Below are 19417 nucleotides of genomic sequence, written 5' to 3' on the forward strand. Positions count from 1 at the left end.
AATATGATGATAAACAATCGTATGCATCCATGAGAGAATAGGAAGGTGATCAACCGGCACCTGACTTATAATCCATACTAACTAGCAGCAGCCAAAATAGACGTATCAGCAAAGAAATCCCCAAAGTAGCCCCGAGACGATATAGGATGCAATTGCAAGAGTGACCTAAGACCACAATTCAAAATGAAAACTCGCTGTGGGGCCTATACATCCAGTGGAGTATCATGGACCTGGGCTACTAGGGCATCAGCTTGCTACTACAGCAAGCTGTCTAGCTTGTGACACAATAATAGGGGGTTCCTCTTGAAAGATCACCATGTATACCTCAATAACATGCTCATGCTATTTATGCATTTTCTCCTCCATGGAAAACAACATCATGGTTGTGGATAACCTTCAAAGCCCTATAGATCCCATAGGTGATAGCCCATCTCACATGCATCCCCATAACCAAGAAATATGTATTTTCTAGACTTAGAATCTAGCTTTTTGAGCTTGTCCTTGGGTACATGGTAAAAGTCTCATAACCAAAGATACACAAATGAGCATATAAGGAAGGTTTTCCAGACCATACCTCCTCTGCAACTTGATAGTCAAGAGCAATACATGGGAACCGATTTATCAAGTGTACAACAGTAGTAATTGCCTTAACCCAAAAATGCTATGGTAAGCCTGCCTAGCTAAGCATACTGTGAACTCGCTCTTGAATTGTCATATTCATGCACTCTGCCATACCATTTTTAGGTGGGGTGTACGAGGCAGTCAACTAACACTTAATACCCCTCTCATCACAAAACTACTCAAAGACTTTAGAGACATACTCACCTCCATTATACGACCGTAGGCGTTTCAACCTATACCCAAACTAGTTCTCAACCAAAGCAAGCCAATGCTGAAATATGGCCAATACTTCCTATTTTTGCTTTGTTAATAGGGTATACCCAAACCTTATGTGTATAGTCATCAATGAAAGTAACAAAATACTTTGCACCACCTACTTGCAAGGCATGGAACCACATACATCTTAGTGAACAAGAGTCAAAGGCTCACCTGTGTGTGTCATTCTAGACTTTATATGCATATTATGTTTTTGCCTGCCATATAAACAATGATCACAAGACTCAAAGCACTTATAGTCAAGGGATAGAAGATATTGCGAACAAGTAAGCATTTTCATTCCTTTCAAGGACATATGTCCAAGGTAACACTGCTATAAAGATATATGTGGAACTGCATCCACTACCAAAACACGGTCAACTGAGCTAGATACAAGCAAGGGGTAAAGAGTATGGGTCTTAGCACCACGTGTGATGACAAGGTTCCCACAGTAATCTTCCATGAGGAATCACCAAAAGAAACTAGATAACCTACATTATCCAAAGTGCTAGTAGAGATAAGGTTCTTCATGAGAGCTGGTACATGACATACATCATGAATAGTAAACATGCAACCTAAACCAAATTGCAGGACATCACTAATATCAACTATCTCCAATGCCAAGTCATTATCCAAATGGACTGATCCATTCAAACTACAATAGGCGTGAAACCACTCTCTATCAAGGTCACATGAAAGAAGCCTTTGAATCTATCAACCAACACTAAGTATACCCTAGTGACTACCCTGACAAAGCATCAGTTAGTTGTGAAGTATGAAGAGAACAAGCTACAAGTATGAAATCATTATCAGAATCAGTCTTCTGCACAACATTAATCTCTTCAATCGTAACACTGGACTTGCTAGGGACAATGCTGTGATCATCATTTTTGTCATTTTCTTTACTCTTTCCCTTTTCTTTGCACTTGTCTTCATGCATTTTATGGCACTGTGACAAAATATGCCCTAGTTTTCCACAATAATGACAAGTCAATGAGGACTTACAGCCACGAGACATATTGCAAGACTATCCACGTGACTAAGAGCGAAACTGCTAAGAGTCTCTGCCATAGCGATCATTATCCCCCCTATCATTATTGCCTCTAACTATCAAAGCATGAGAGGTGCAGGAAGAATTGACATTCTTCTTATTAACCGCTTGAGTCAAGAGTGCACCCTCTATATCCTATAACTATAATCCATCAGTAGGTATATTGGTACAAATAGCAGTACGAAAGGTATACCATGACTCCGTCACAGTGTAACTAAGAGAAACAAGGGAAGAAAAAAGCCCTTAAATTTAATCCCTTGCGAAGACAAATGACTGATAATGGAATGGAACTCGCTTAAGTGGGCTAACATAGAAGTTTCCTCCTTCATGCGAAGTCCATGAGTTGCTTCAACCAATACATCATCTAAGAAGCAAGGCTCTATTTGTCAGAGAAGCAAGGCTCTATTTATCATAGACATTGCAAATCTTTTTCCATTAGAGACAACATTATAGAACACCTACTTAGAGAGGGATAATATAATGTTGGATTTACATAGCTCATCTAATTCAGCCCAATCATCTACATCAATAAGTTTGAGCTTGATACCCTTATGTTTCAAGGGCCTAACCTACATTTTCTACACTAAAACTTGCCAGATTTAGGCCTTCCAGTAGTTATAGTTGGTGCCATCCAACTTGTCAATATTAACAATAGCATTATCAATCAAGCCACCAACCACAATGAAGGCAAACAAGTACACAAATTGTCAAAACAAGCGGCTATGCAAACAACCCTAAAACCACTACCAGATCAAGCTGAAAATAAGGGATATTGACCAAATAATGAACGTCCACAAGATCAATGCAAAGAACAATGAAGGTAATTGCTTGCATAGACAGTGTAGTAAACTACAATTACAACATGTTGAAAATGAAGTACATTAGTAAGAGATCAATAGAAAAAGAGAGCAGTCACTAATATAATACAAACTACATGGTGAAAATGAAGTACATCAGTAAGAGATCAATGAAAAAAGAGGGCAATCACTGATATAAGACAAATTGCGACTACCAGAGAATAGCTAGAACCGTCAAAGAATCAGTGTGCCTGATTGAGATATAGCCCATAGGCATAACCATCATGCATAGAGTGGGTCACACGACAGGTAATAGAAGAGACCAACTAGAGGCACAACAGACTGAGAAATGTAACGAAAGCTCAATACATAACCAACCAAGATGCATACATCACTAACAACATCATGACAAAGATAGGTGCCAGTCTAAAAGTAACATTAGATCATCCTACTAAGCATCAACTATGTACATAAAGCATGACAAGAATATGCACATGTCACCAAGTCCCACCGTCTCACTGTAAGACCCTCAAGCTCAACTGCATAACCAAAAGCTCAATGTAATTTCCAAATGTCAAGAAATGACTTCCACTAGAACGAAAGTAGCGAGCAAACAAAGCTCAAAACATCATGTGGAAGACATCCATACATCTAAGATTCAAGTAACATGCATCCAGGAGCATCTAATCCAAGTATCTTGCAAAGCTCTTATTAGAGCATCAAATGACTATACATGATAGTGAATGACTGCCAATGTTAAGATTCAAAGCTCCAATCTCAACTCAAAGGTAATCCAGAAGCATATCCAAGCATGTAACATGAACCATAAGCATTGGTACATCACTTGGAATAATTGGTAAGCACCCAAGAGCAATAAGCATATGCTTTCACTGATAAAATAACATTCAACCCTACTTATTATAGCAACCAGATAATCGAGCAAGAATAGTGCTCAAATAAGTTCCAAATTGAGCTCAAAACATAGACATATCATCCTTGAACATGGTAGCATCATACATAACCGTTCATGCATCAAATGGGCATGCCACTAATCATGGAACATCAAAGACAAGGGGTTGCCTGTTATTACAACATGTGATACCAAGGGGCTACCGTATTATTACAACCTGTGCAATGAGACATTAAAGATAGGGGGTTGAGCTCCTCAATGTAATGAAAGAGACCTAACTGTCCTAACTAGGTGAAGAGAGAGAAGGACTATAGGAGAAGAGGGAGAGGGGAGAGAAAGATAGGAAGAAGAGAGAGAAAGAGAGGAAAGAGAAGAAGAAGAAGAAGAGGAAGAAGAAGCCATGGAAGCTTGAGAAGGTGAAAAGAGAGTTTCTTGATAATTTCTGTGGTACCTCAAAATACCCTCTTACACCTTATATACCATCAGTGTGATTGGTATGTTCCCATGCCATGTTCCCGTGATCCCGCTCATTACAAACCATCTCGTCTCATAAAGTTTTTGTCCTTAAAAACAAGGGATGTTGTCCTATCCTGTAAGGGTGTGCTGTAGGAAATCGGACATAACTTTGTGTGAGAAACTCCGAATGGGACAATTGAGGTGTTGTTATGGAGCCCATGAGATTTACTTTCAGCCTATGTGGGCGGGGCGGGGCTACAATTAGGTCAGGACCAAAACTGTTGCAAAATAGAGGGCTGTCCAGGAGTTACTAGTGTGTTGTCCCAAATGGTATGGCTGGAGAAAAATAGCTATAACTTCCTCTAGGAAACTCCAATCGGGGCAAGTGAGGTGTTGGCGCGGAGCCCTCGAGGTGTACTTTTAGCCCATGTATGGGGGATGGGGCTGAAAATGGATTAGGACCAAAATTGGTGCAAAACAAGTGGTTGTCCAAATGCAGATTGCAGTCCAAAACAGGTGCCATGGTTAAGTTCTAGCCAATACGGTCTCCTTGAGGTGTGGCAATTCATCCAAGATAGATGCTGGGCGCCAAGAAGCTTCCTTTGTTGGTAGGCTTTGCCATTTGATCAGGTATTCATGGATGGAACAGGTGCGGAGTTGCTTTTCACGCTACCCAATGACCGCTTTAGGAATATACTGGATAAGGCCCTCCTCATCTATGGGGGTAGCTCCTCTACATGATCTTTGGGAGTGCCAATGAAAGGTTTCAATTGGCTCACATGGAAGACATTATGGATCTTAGTAGTGGGAGGGAGTTGGAGACGGTAAGCCAAGTCCCCGACCTTCTTAATGATTGTGTAGGGCCCATAGTAATAGTGTGCCAACTTGTTGCAAGAACCGTCCTTTAATGTAGTATAACGGGACTTGGGGACCTTGAGGAGTGCCAATTCACCCTCTTGAAAGTCAAGGGGTCTTCTTTTTACATCAGCATGGAGCTTCATGTGCTCTTGAGCCCTTTTGAGGTTTACCTTGCATTGTTGAAGTAAAGCTTGTATGCGGTCCAACTCTTCTTTTCCAAGGGGGTTGAGCTTTTCATTGAAGATCACGGTAGGAAGGGGTACCCGATAACCATACAATGCTTCGAAGGGAGAGACTCCAATGCTCGAATGAGTGGAGTTGTTGTAAGAAAATTCAGCCAAGTGTAGCCATACATCCCAAGAGATCTGCACATCATGACAAAAATGTCGCAAATAAGTTTCAAGCCACTTATTGACTTGCTCAGTCTGCCCATCCGTTTGGGGATGATAGGCTATAGACGGAGCCAATTTGGTCCCCATGGAGTTGAAAATTTTCTGCCAAAACTGACTCATAAATTTGGTTTCCCGGTCATGTACTATGACGTGGGGTAAGCCATGCAACTTAAAAACATGCTCCGTAAACTGAGTGGCAACTTGAGATGATGTAAACTGAGATTTTGTAATGATGAAATGGATCTCTTCAAGGATCCTTTGGGTGAAAGGAGAGGCATGGGGAATCACAATACGGCCATGGATCTAAATGAGGCCGTTGTGGAGCTAATATTGAGAGTTGTCATCCATGACACCTTGCTGTAATTTCTGGAAAAGAGGACTGAATTCAACATCAAGCAAGTATGCCTCTTGGAGCTCTTCAATCCAATCATAGTGGAGTTCAGTGATGGATGAAACCTTGCATGCCCACATGTGAGAGAGTGCATCAACCACTACATTGTCCTTGCCACAGGTGTGGGTAATCTCAAAGTCATAGTTTTGTAGGGTAGCCACCCATCTATGTTGTTGGGAGTGAGGTTGGACTGAGTCAAGAAGTATTTGAGCACACGGTGGTCACTTTTCACTTAAATCTACTGCCATACAAGTAGTGATGCCACTTTTTAATAGCATGAATGACTGCCAACATCTCCTGATCATAGACATGCAACTCTCTCTCTTTATTGTTCAATTTTCGGCTCTCAAATGCTATTACCCCGTGTTCTTGCAGCAAGATTGCACCAATACCCCATCCACTAGCCTCACACTGGATGGTAAAAACCTTCGAAAAGTCGAGGCATACAAGGATGGGGGCTGAAGTGAGCAAGTCCTTCAGCTGTTGTAAATGCGATCATCCAAATCATCCCATAGGAAAGCCTCTTTCTTCAGCCTGTCTGTTAATGGGGCTACAATTGTGGCATAATAGAGAATAAATCTCCGATAAAAAGAGGAGAGGCCAAGAAAACCATGCAAGGAGATAGTGGTAGTGGGGTGGGCCAGTCCCGGACACATTGCACTTTCTTAGGATTAGCTTGGATTCCTTTTTCACTAACGATGTGTCCCAAGTACTCAACCTCTGTTTGCATGAAGACACACTTGCTTTCTTTGGCAAATAACCGGTGCTCTCTTAGTACATCAAAAATTTGTCTGACATGCTTTAAATGCTCATGCAGTGACATGCTGTAAATGAGTATATCATCAAAGAATACCATGGCTGCAATATTTTGTTCACTAAGCTCTGAAATATGGCGGGTGCATTAATGAGCCCAAATGGCATGACAAGGAATGGTACAAGCCACGGTTAGTCCGAAAAGCGATTTTGACTTCATCACCCACCCTCATTCTGATTTGGTGGTAACCGGATCGCAAATCAATCAAGGGATGGGGTATCTATTTTTGGCAGTGATCTTATTGAGATCATGATAGTCAATGCACAACCGGAAGGATCCGTCCTTTTTCTTAACCAATAGAATCGGGGAGACAAAAGGGGAAGAGCTAGGCTCTATGAATCCCATTTCAGTGAGCTCCTTGACTTGCTTAGCTACTTCCTCTCTCTCACATTTAGAGAGTCGATATGAGGGTTTATTGATGGGCTTGGCATGGGGCTCCAAGTCAATCGGGTGATCCACCGATCTCTGAGGAGGGAGGGTGGGGGGGGGGAGGCTGAAATAGGTCCTCATATTCAGCCAAAAGCACTTTTAGTGCTGCATTTTGCTTCCCCAAAGGTGTGCTGGTCATCATTATCCTTATGCAAATGCAAGACAAAGATCTCGGAGCATTTGTTGAATTCCTTTTTGAGTTGTCTTGCTGTTATAAGCTGAAAATCTGCAATTTCTTTGATTCCCTCCAAATGTACAAGCTGCCCATGCATTACAAACTCCATATACAGCTGAGAGAAGTCCATAGAGATTTTTCCCAACTGCTGAAGCCAATCACATCCCAAAACAACATCCACGGGGCCCATATCAAGGGTAATTAAGTCCACCTTTGCTGTATAATTTTCGGCCAACATATGAGACACTTGTATGCATACATGGGAGATCACTTCCTCATTTCCATTGGCCACTTGCACCCTAAGAGGTTGATGTAATTCAGTAGGAACACATGTCAAACGGCCAAGAGTTAATTTATTCACAAAATTGTGCGTGCTACCACTATCTATAAGAATGTATACACTCTTGCCATCAATGTTACCATGTACTCGTAGGGTGTTCGGGCTCCTAGAGCTAGTCCATGCATCCATGGAGATCGAGCAAGCTGATATAGCAATGAATGAGGGGTGCAAAGGGTCATTCCCAAGCACGTCATCGATGGGGCAGCCACCACCGGGGTCAAAAGGGGACCCGTCCGGTGAGTTATAAAAATGATCGATGTCAAGATCCTCTTCATATTCAGCATTTTCAGCAAGTGTCATCATGGGAGAGTTGTCATGCAAGTCCTCTTCCAACTTATCACTATCGTCTAGCACATACATGCTATTAAACTTGACAATGGCATTCTTAAAGGGGCATTTGGATGCATGATCAGTCGTGTACTTATCCCCGCATTTAAAGCACAAGCCTTTAGCCTTGCGATCCTTGACAACTTCAAGATGAATGAGTTTTTGACCGTTAGGACTGAAGCCATTCTGTGTCTTATTTTCAGCATACTTTGGGTCACTTTTGGAGGGGGGTGTTGTCCCAAAATTGCCACATTTCCTTTCAGCATTAAAAGTGGGGTAAGTGGGGATTTTGGGGCTGCCATTCCCTGCATTGTTGCTGCCATAATTATCAGCATATGGGGGTTGCCTAATAGGGTATCTTTGCTATCTTGCAATGGGCTGCATGCCCTCATTGAGATGGTATTTTCGACATTAGCGTTCAGCCAATTCTATGGCTGCAAACAGGGTGGCTGGCTTTTGAGCCATTACATCAGCTGAGAGATGTGCATCTATAGCCCATAAATGTATTTATGCAATTTGGCCTCATCATTGACTGCCTCAACATACATGGATAGGTTCATGAACTGGTTGGTGTACTCCCTCACGGTGAGATTTCGCCGATCAAACTGATACCATTGCCTAGCCAAGCGTTCTTTTTCTACCAGGGAGACAAAAACTTGGATCGTATGCATCTTAAACTCTTCCCAATCACGAAAATGTTGATTTTCTCTTTGAACGAATCTCCACCATGTGTGGGCAAAACCTCTAAATGAAGGGAGGTAAAAATAATATTTACCTCATTGGTACGGGGGTAGATGAGAGAATAGGCTTCCAATTTAGAGGTCCATTCCTCTGATTCAGCTGGGGATGAGGACTGCCCATTAAATTTAGTAAACACAATCTTGTCACGCAGCTCATTTGGGCCTTGCTGTCCATGAATGCCATGTGCTACATGCTGCCCATACATGCCTTGCTGTCCAATCCTTGGTTGTCCAAAATTTCCATGGGGGCCATGCTGTCCATGCATTACATGAGGACCAAATTGCACATTAGGACCTTGCTATCCAAAATGGCCATTCTGCCCAAAACTGCCATGTGCATGTTGCCCATTGCCATGTGCATGTTGCCCGTGTACTCCTTGCGTTCCATGCTGCCCAAGATTTGCATTGGAGCCATTCCCATGAGTGTGCATATAGCTTCCATTACGGGGGAGTTGTGGTGCCAAGGATGGGCTTGAAGGATTCATAATGGGGGAGGGAAGGAGGGTTCCATCATGTCGGGTGGAAGGCTCACCCATCTCATAAGTGCTATGGGGAATGCCATGGGTACCACCAAGACCTTGTGGGCTAGGCCTGGTCTCCAAGGGGGGAGGGCGGTTAGCCTCACAGGGAGGGACATACTCCTTGGGTCTATCCGAGGGGGGGCAACGGCGGGGATGAGGGCGCCCATGCGCTCAATGAGTAAGCCCATCTTGGCCATCATCTCGCAATGACGGTGATCTTGGTAGGTTTCCATCTCCCTCTGACGTTGTTCCATCTCTCGATGTCGTTTAGCATGACAGGTCTCATGTTGGCATAGGGTTTGGTTGAGCATAGATAAACGGTCCATCTCGGGGGCACCCTCTTCAAACATGTCTTCACGATCCTCCTGGGCTGAGCTAGGATCTTTCATTGAGGCACTGGAGTCCCTTATTTCATGCTGGAAGTCCCCCTGGGCCTTTGCTTTACCCTTGTGGTGTGCCATCCCAAGTGTAGTCCACCAGACTCCTTGTTACAAAAATGACAATATCTTGAGCTAGGAAGCTCCGATCGCCAAAATTTTTGATTCAAATTAAAGCCCTCAATCTCCTCTACGAGGGTATTGTAATCTGACAGTAAATGATCAGGGCTTTGCTGTAATCACTTTTTGTGGGTTGACTGTGCAGGACTACTACTTGTCCCACAGTACCTCTGAGCACAAAATTGAGCTTATCTCCCAAACGGTAGGGCGGAATGGGGAGATTTTTGATTCAGATCGAAGGGGGGGAAGCCCTCTTTGAATTGAGTTATTGGGCCCGCACTCAGTCACACAAGAAGGCTTTGCTGTAATAGACTTTTGTGGACTGACTGTATAGGACTGCTGCTTGTCCCACAGTACCTCTGAGCACAAAACTGAGCATATCTCCCAAACCGTAGGGCGGAATGGGGAGATTTTTAGTTCATATCGAAGGGGGGGCTGCCCTCTTTGAATTAAGCTATAGAGCCTATGCTCAGTCACACAAGAAGGCTTTTCTGTAATCAACTTTTGCGGGCTGAGTGTGTGGGACTGACTGTCTGCAATACCCTGCAAAGACTCCCTCAAAGAGCATATCTTATCCCAATGGTGAGGAGCTTATTCCAAGGCATCCAGGGTCTCAACAGTGGTTCTCAATGCCACATAGAGCCATACATCCTTTGCATCCATAGTTCTATTGCTGAGACCATTTCCATGACTGCATACCCTGCCCTTCTTACATGTATCCACCATACATTTCCAAGTGATACATGACATTACCAATGCATGTAGAGGGCTGTAGACTCAAATGATCAGGGCTCGGGCTATTCCATCAATTGTACATGCACCTGCAATAATCTTTGGGCTCTGGAAGGTGGGCAAAGTTTCCCTCGAGCCAGGTTGTGCACCCCTTTAGGGTCTTTGATGGCAGGGGGGGTTACCCCTCTTTTGTCTTGCCACCTCGCCTGGAATCGGGCTTTTCCTCACCCAAAATATACATGGTAGGCATTTATTATTAAGCAACCAGCATGATATGCATTTACAAATTGAGGATTGGGCCTTTCATGATATGCATGATCAATAAGGAAATGGGATGGGGAAGGGGTTACCTTTGCAATTCAGTGACTCGCTGATTGCATGACTTACCCTTCTTACAATTTTTTTTATCAATAGGAATCAAACAAGAGCACCATTAAGGATTAGAGTAAAATCTTGATCAATGGGAAGGAAATTGAAGATTATCAAGCTATGCATGCATTCCCAAGGTGTGGGCTGAGGATGGGAATCCCATTGGCAATCTCAACCCAAGCATTTCTTCCATCTCTCTCATCAAGTGGCTAAGCTCAACAATTGGATGTAAAAGAGAGAGGAAGAACTGATTGACATACCTTGTTCAAGCCTGGGAAAGAGTTATTGGTTGCCTCCTTCAAGAGCTTTGTGGTTGCCTATCTTCTTATTGCCCGTGGTTGTATGGGGGGTCTTCAATGTCGTATATCTTCACTTGTTGAAGCTTGTGGCTGCTCCCAAGGCTCCCGGAAAGAGTCAATTGAAGGGGATTAGTGTGTTATGAGCTGGACTAAAGGTTCCATGGCTGCCATGGCTACTGCCCATAGTAGGGTTTGAGGTGCTGCCAAGAACTAATGGAGGGGGGTCAATACCCACTCAAGTTGCCCAGGGGTGTGCCAAAGGTGGGAAATGAAGGGAGGGCTGGGACTGAGCTGGAGCAGAGGGAGTAGGCCAGGAAGACCAGCGCAAAATGCACCGAGTTTTTCGAGCTACTCCCTAGAGGCTCCAAACAAGGTAAGCACGGCTCAATGCTGCTCTAAATGCTGAGCAAGATGAAGGGGAAGCACTGGGACAAACCATTCCTGCTGAGGAAGAGGAGGGAGCAAGATCTCTGAGGTTCTTGGGCTGAAGGTTCCATGGCAGCTTGAAGGAAGGAGGAGAGAGAAGGTCCTCTTAAAAAGTAACTGAGCTTTTGGTCTTCTCTAACTGCGCTACACTCCTTTTTGCCCAAAACCCTCAAGAAACTTACATGAAAATTAGTGACGACCTGTCAAATTTCTCTGCCCACCTCCAGATGTGTCCATGGTTCTTGGGAAAGCTCCAAGAAAGGCTGCCATAGTCTTCAAGAGAGCTGATAGCCTACCTAAGTACTCCTGTGTACCTGTGAGAGAGATGTAACTGGGGTTTTCTAACTGTGGAAAACTGTGAGAGCCCTAAATCTATGGGAAAAGAGAAGGATCAAGGACAAAGCTCTGATACCACTTGTAATGAAAGAGACCTAACTCTCCTAACTAGGTGAGAGAAGAGAGAGAAGGACTGCAGGAGAAGAGGGAGAGGGGAGAGAAAGACAAGAAGAAGAGAGAGAAAGAGAGGAAAGGGAAGAAGAAGAAAAAGAGGAAGAAGAAGCCATGGAAGCTTGAGAAGGTGAAAAGAGAGTTTCTTGATAATTTCTGTGATACCTCAAAATACCCTCTTACACCTTATATTCCATCGGTGTGACTGGTCTGGTATGTTCCCATGCCATGTTCCCGTGATCCCCACTCTTTACACTCAATGCCAATGCAATGGCTGTGATACCAATTAAAGGGAGTGAACCCTGAAGTGGAAGCATGGAGCGAAAGCAAGAGCTATGGTGGAGAGAGAGAGAGAGAGAGAGAGAGAGAGAGAGAGAGAGAGAGAGAGAGAGAGAGAATATGTGGGAACTCCAACAGTCACAATGTGTGACTCACCTTCCCTTTATTCAAATGTCACTGAAAGAATAAATAATGAAGTGATAGTGATGGGCGCTCACCACCACCTACAATGTATAGGTGTGTGGGTATGCAGGTAGTACTGTTAGTGTAACTAATACATGGGTGGCTAGGCATATGCAACTTTACCCCCAACCACTCATCCTTGTTTTTCCATGATATACGAGATATATTCGTGAATGCCCAAAAGGGGGTGACAATGAGGGGCTATTAAGGTTTACAATATCCAATATATTGAAAATATTTATATTGTGCAATTGTTTAACCCACGTTAAGTTTATATGTACTACATCCAAATTTGTATCATTACTTTAGTCGGCCTTTAAAAATGCATCTTTTATGCAAAACTATCACTAAATTGCGGCAGAGCAAGTCTTGCTTTTGGGGGAGCTAACCTTATTGCACCCTTCACCCTAAGGACTTCAAGAATCATTCCACCATTTTAGAATAGCCTAAGGGATTGAGCATGTGGGTATTGTCCTCCTTGAGTGAAAGGCTCAATGCCTACATTAAACCTTCAACATTAGACTCATTACATACCAAATGGCTGATGCCCACACTCTGCAAGTGTTAACCAATCAAAGTACTTATTTAGGGGTTTGATGTCTACAATTCTTTATACATTGAAGAAGACATGACCTTTTATTTTCCTACTAAACATATGAACTCCCCACCCACTTTTGGACGGGTAGTCCCCCCCCCCCCCCCCCCCCAAACTATAAAGTTTTGTAAATTGATTGACAAGGGTGCAATTTTTACATTTGTAGCCAATCAAAAAAATAATAAATGTATCATTTTTACTTTTTTGCAAAATGTGTCCATTTGGTATGTAAAGGCTTTGTGCCCATATCCACGCCCAAATTCAAAAATTGCATGTCTATAGTTTGGGTAGGGAACCAAGGGTTGGAAGTCCATCGTTTGGTGTGTAACTAGCCTTAATGACAAGCCTATGACATAATGCAAGAATCTATCAAAAAGCACCTCTTCATAGCATAAAAAATAAACCTTATCATTTTCTAAATTACCTCACCACTATCACCCTTCTTCAAGTACTTCTCACTATGTCTAATGAGTAAATGAAGACATAGCAATGCCTCACAAAGTGATTGTTTTGTGAAAGTTTCCATGTATAGCAATTCAACTATGAATTACCAAGTCACTCATTTCAATTAATCATTTTATACAATTTCTAGAAAGAACTCATGAGGCAATAAAAATTGACTAACTCTTTTCTAGGGTAAAGGGGCCAATAATGTGACATCCCTCCAAAGAAAAACACACCCCATTCTAGTTTACTTAATACTTTTACACAAAATATGCATCATTTTTAGCTATTGGAGATATGATATAAATTAAATTGTATTAAATATATGCTTAATATTAGTGAAACAATTGAGCCATATCATTTCTTTTATATTTTGGATTTGGTAAAACCTCAAAGTAATACACCTTCGAGTGTCACCCTCTTGGTCCCCCACTTTGACTTTTTTGTGAACCTTCCATTTATACCTAGGTCTACTTGATAAGAAATATCACAATGCCTTGAATTTTATTATTTGAGAGTAATGTGATGTAAAAAGCTTAGATATAATAAAAATATTATACAATTCATATGGATAAAAAATACCAAATTGGGGATTGTTAAGTGTCAATCTATTGGCTCCTTTCTCCCATATGTTTCAAGAGTTGTACTCTTTTTATATAATTTTTACATTCCTATTATACAAAGATATCAATGACTAGTTAGGGGTAAAGTTTTCCTTATGATATATACAGAAAAAAAAGTAAACTTTTACTTTAGTTTTGACTAATTTAAAATGAATACATCCAATTAAGAGTGTTAGTTATGTGTTTGGGGATTCTATAAACTACATGCCCCTAATTTTAGACAAGATGGTTTGACTATTCTTTCACATAGATGACAACATAAACAACCGATACAATGTCAGTTGGATTGGAGGGGAAGTATCCATATGCTTTAAAAAGTGTAATTCTTAATAGTTGACATTTGTTCCTTTAAGCAACATATTTTCATTGTTCATTGCTCTTCAAGAATAGGTTGTAAGATGCCTCATTAAATATTTGGGCAGTATCTATCTTTCTTTGTTCTCATAGGAGTTGTTCTTTCCCTATCATTGTTTTGAATTGTATCCTTATTCATGTTTTGGAATTAGAAGGTTGAATTGGATTGCCTTCATTGCTAGATGATTTTTGTTCCATGTTACTACTAGCCCTTTCTTTTCTAAAATTTCTCAATGTTTGAGATTGTTTGAGCAAGCATTTATAACATGTAAACAAGATGAGGCTTGGCAAGCAACAACAACCCCCACTTTAAAGATTTCTTAATCTCTTGTGAGCTACCTTGAATACATGTCCTTTTCTCTTTGGCATTCCAAAAGTGCTACACTTTCTTTATTTACATGATCCAATTAATCAACTAATGCTAACTTAAAAGGGGTCTTTTATACAAGTAGTTAATTCTAGCTAACCAAACAATTCCAATAGCCAGCTAATAACATTTCGAGCCAACCATCATTCTTCATCCAATCTCCCTTGCTCCCTTGAAAAAAAAGAGGCCAACTCATGCTACCCACTAAATCACCCTTTTCCATATAGTGCCTTCACTTCTTTGTGTTCCTAAACTAGATGGAAAATACTTGCAAAAGACTTGTAGGGTCGATAAATTCATGATCTTAGAGATCACATCCTTTGTGGGGAACTTAAATAATGCACACAACTTGTGTTTCCATGTTTTAAGTGATGAATATATGTTTTTTCGTTTCCAAGAGGTGTGAACTCCCATTGCTAATCCTAATCACCATAGTCTTTGCTCCTCTTGTAAAAGATGCATCTTAGTGGCCCAAAACCAAAACTTCACCATGTATTGTAAATTAGATATAAAAGATGTGGGCCATGACTTTTCCTCGTTATGAAAGACCCAAACCATTCATCATTGTGGCAACATGTTAAGACTAAATCCAAGCTTCAACATGAATCGAACATTCTTATCTACAAGAGCTTTGCATACTCAATATAATGCACCAAATTCTTTTATTTGAGTGTCATATGAAGTGTATAGTTCAACTATTTAGAAAGACTTATGAAACGTGCTTGTGATAAAACAAATACGACGGGGGACCATTACAAGAATTTGTGGGGCTTTTTTTATCACTCTATGTTTTGGACATGAATAGAATTTTTATGGTGTCTTAGGGGATGCAGAGCACAATGAAGTTTCTTATCACTCTTTGTATTTTTGGATGTGAATATAATTTATGCACCCAAATAACTTAGCCCACACTTAAACAATTGCGGCTTGTTGTTTTGGGAGTCCCCCATTATGAATATTACGGGGTGCGATCAGGCTGTAAACTCTTTTTGTGGTGTCACGTGGGAACGAGCGCTATGGGAACCGTTTTGTCATAAAATTGGCATGAACGTATATGGTTGGGGGGGCGCTATGAAGGGGGATGTTGTGTGGGGACATGGAGCTCCACCGGTGTGAAGGAGCCCTCTGTACGAATTTATCATGAGAATGAGAATGAGAGAGAGAGACAGAGACAGAAGCAGGTCTCAAAATCACGGCCTGTTCACAGAACCTGCGGATCCCTATCACATCCAGGCTCCAGCAGGCTCAGACAATCCGACCAGCGATAAGATTCTGAGACCCCCCTATCACCTCCAGAAGGCGGGCGGGCACTTACAATCTGAACAGCCACAAGTACAGATCCTGACCTAATCCCAGTCCCCCTTGCCCTACCCGCCATGGTCTCCCAGACGAAAACCCCCGCCGCCTCCGCTCCCCCCGATCTCCCCCCCTCGGTTGCCCCCTCCCCCGGCACCACCCGCCCCTCCTCCGCCACCACCCGCCCTGCCGTCCGTGCCTTTGTCGATCGCGTCGCAGAAACCACCCAGGTTGCCGTCGCCACCCGTCGCCCCTGGTCGGAGCTCACCGATCGCCAGGCCTTTGACAAGCCGGATTCCTTTGCGAATGCCTTGAGCAGGGTGAGGAAGAATGCGGCGTACTTCCGCATGAACTACCTGATTTGCATGCTTATTCTGGTTGGCTTGAGCTTGCTGTGGCATCCGACCTCTTTGATTGTCTTGGCGTTGCTGGTGGTGGCATGGATCTATTTCTACTTCTCGCGCTCCGAGCCTGTTGTCCTGTTCAACAGGACATTTACTGAGAATGAGGTTATGATCATCCTTGGGATATTAACAGTTGTGGCTCTTTTTCTTACAAAGGCAGGCTCTACTCTTACAACTGTGCTTGTCATCGGCATTGCACTGATCCTCCTGCATGCTGCATTTCGGCGGCCGGATGATTTGTTCCTAGATGAACAAGAGAATGCAGCATCAGGACTTTATAACTTCCCTACCAGTACAGGTTTTTCAAGAGTCTGAATGGAGGGAAGCCCAGGTCTTGTTACTTCGTTTGCCATCATAACAAGTACTACATCAATCCGATTTCCTTTCAAAAGGGCATTGGTGTAAGATTTTGTAGTTTGCAGGTGTATATAGATTGTCTTGAGCTTTTCCAATAACGGACTTCATTACATTTATTCCAGCAGATAAGACTGTGCTAGCATTTTTGAGAAGAATGTTATCTATTTGGCTTGCCTTCTTTGTTGATGGAGAGCATGTTCTTTGTTGTTCACTTTTCGGATGTATCACGAATACCTGTTTGTTTCCGATTCTGTAAGACTTGCTACTGTCTATGTGCTATGCATAGAGCTTGTTTCATAGCCAGCTATGGTTGCTTTATCTACAGAGAAAACTTGTCTGTACAACTGCAAAATCCTCACACGATCTGTACACTTGTGACTGCTACTGCCGTTTAAATCGGGCTGTATTCCTTTGGATGAGGATGAAGCAGATGCTTAACTTGATGTGTCTCCTTAGCGGGCTACAAACTTGTGTGCGTGTCTTTGGGTGAAGCAGGGCTTAAAATCTTTTGCTGTGTTTGATTATTTCATTGCATGTCAACTTATAATCTTGGATGGCATTCTATAATGTCTGTGATTCTTCCTTTCTTATGACAGACACAGAGAGTAGGGCAATAATGACTTTAAATGATTTGATGGGGATAAAATGTGATGACAGTACTCTCAATTGACATTATAACTTGGAGCTTCTTATTGATCAAAATCAGTTGGTGTGCTCATTTTAGGTTACCTTAGCAGCCTTGGTTGACCTAGGTTGCTACAAATTAGTCTTTGATTTGTATAGCTAGTCACCAAGGTGGAGATTTATCCATCTCTTGGTAAATTTAAGTGTATATCAGTGCTGTTTGGTAAATTTATTTGCTTTGCAGAATGTGTTGGTATAATTTGTGAGCTGTAGCACTGCATATTGAGTTGTTTTTATAGTTAGGTAGACATGGTATCGTATTATACTCCATGACATGCTAGTCTTCACTCTCTTCACGCTTGATCTTAGGTTTGAACATGGTGGGAGTGCTTTGTAAGTAGGACTTGAATGGAAGACAATTTATGAAACACATCATACCTTCTATCGTAGAGTACTCGTAAACAATTGATGAAGTGACATAACAGGGTTTTTCATATCCAGAAAATGCTAGTTATACTATTTGAACGCAAGACGATTGAAAAAACATTACATGTGCATCCATTCATATTGAGTGGATGCTTGTTATTCTTGCTCCTTTGTCTATTCCATAAACCCCCTGTTTTCTCTACCAAGTAGCCCTTATGCTTGCTCACAAGCAGACCTTGTGCTTTTGGGGTTAAGCAGCCCCCTGCTCAAGTATGCCCCATGCTTCTAGCAATCTTTGCATGACTCAATCCAAACTCAAAGACCAATAAAACCTTGTTCTCATACATCATTTCTAGCCTCCTTTAGCTTTCAAAATACATTCCAAGCAAGCACAAATGCCCAAAATTTGAGCTACAATGGATTTACAATTAGATGTACTTATTTTGGGTCAATTAGATGAGGATTTGAACCTTTTTAAATGGTAGATAGCAAGCTTTCAATCTGATGTAGACCTCAATTTGTCACACTCCTTGATCTAAGCTTTCCATCTCGCACTCCCACTCTGATACTAACTAAAAAGAATAGAAGTGGATATGTAATGAAAGGAGCAATGGCACAAGATATGGAGGCTCAAGCGTTCTTCTTCTTCATTCTTTTCTACTTCATTATCAATTATATACACATAAAGTATCCTCAAAAGGGATAGATACCTTTTGATCTTTAAGTTACTTCATACATATCTTCTACTTTATTTATACATACATAGGATATAGACTTAGCCTATGTCTTGTTTCTCAACACTAACATCCACAATAATCAAGTTATCTACATATATAGCAATGACCACAATGTCCACATCACCCTCACATACATAAATTGAGTGATCAACCTATGCTCTATAGAATTCAAATCCTATCATGCCATGCCCTAGGTGCTTGCTTTAGTCTAATATAAGGACTTACGAAGCATGTATATATAATCAAGATAACTATCATCCACATAACCAAGTGATTGCTCAACATAAACTTCTTGCAACTTCACATGCAAGAAGACGTTTTTAACATGCATATGATACCAAATCCAACCCTTTGATGCATCTACTACTATGGTAGCCCTCACAATAACCATTTTAGCTACTAGAGTGACCTGTGACTATAATCTACCACTCCTATGTCTATCAATAGACCCATGACTAGGAGACTCCTGTGGCCCACTCAATGTTTGTGAATGTTGAACTATTTTTTGCACAACCACACTCATCACATTAGCTATAACTATATCCTACACATTCAGATAGTGGGTGCTCATTTGATCAAATACATCTGTGCTAACTCTCAATTCACGTATAATAGGATTATAACATATGTATCCCTTTTGCTGCTCAAGAGAATATCCCATAAATATATATTTTTTGATTTAGCATCTAATTTACTATGCAACTCATAAAAATTATGCACGTAAGCAATACATCAAAGTACTTTTAAGTGGGATAGATTTGGCTTTTTACAGGCATACTTCTCCTCAAGAATCATACCATTGTACAACAATTGTAAATATCGTATTCATAATGTAAATATCAATAGTAATTGCTTTAGCCCAATAGTCATGAGGTAAGTTT

General features: G+C 41.6%; 1 pseudogene; it reads left to right on the top strand.

Annotated features, from left to right (window-relative positions):
* Window positions 1–15768: 15768 nt before the first annotated feature.
* LOC148038575 (PRA1 family protein B4 pseudogene) lies at window positions 15769–17195 on the top strand (annotated as a pseudogene).
* Window positions 17196–19417: the final 2222 nt, after the last annotated feature.

This window comes from Lygodium microphyllum, chromosome 3 (genome assembly GCF_053477565.2).
Source record: "Lygodium microphyllum isolate KBCC chromosome 3, Lygodium_microphyllum_v1.1.10, whole genome shotgun sequence".
In the NCBI taxonomy this organism is placed as follows: Eukaryota; Viridiplantae; Streptophyta; class Polypodiopsida; order Schizaeales; family Lygodiaceae; genus Lygodium; species Lygodium microphyllum.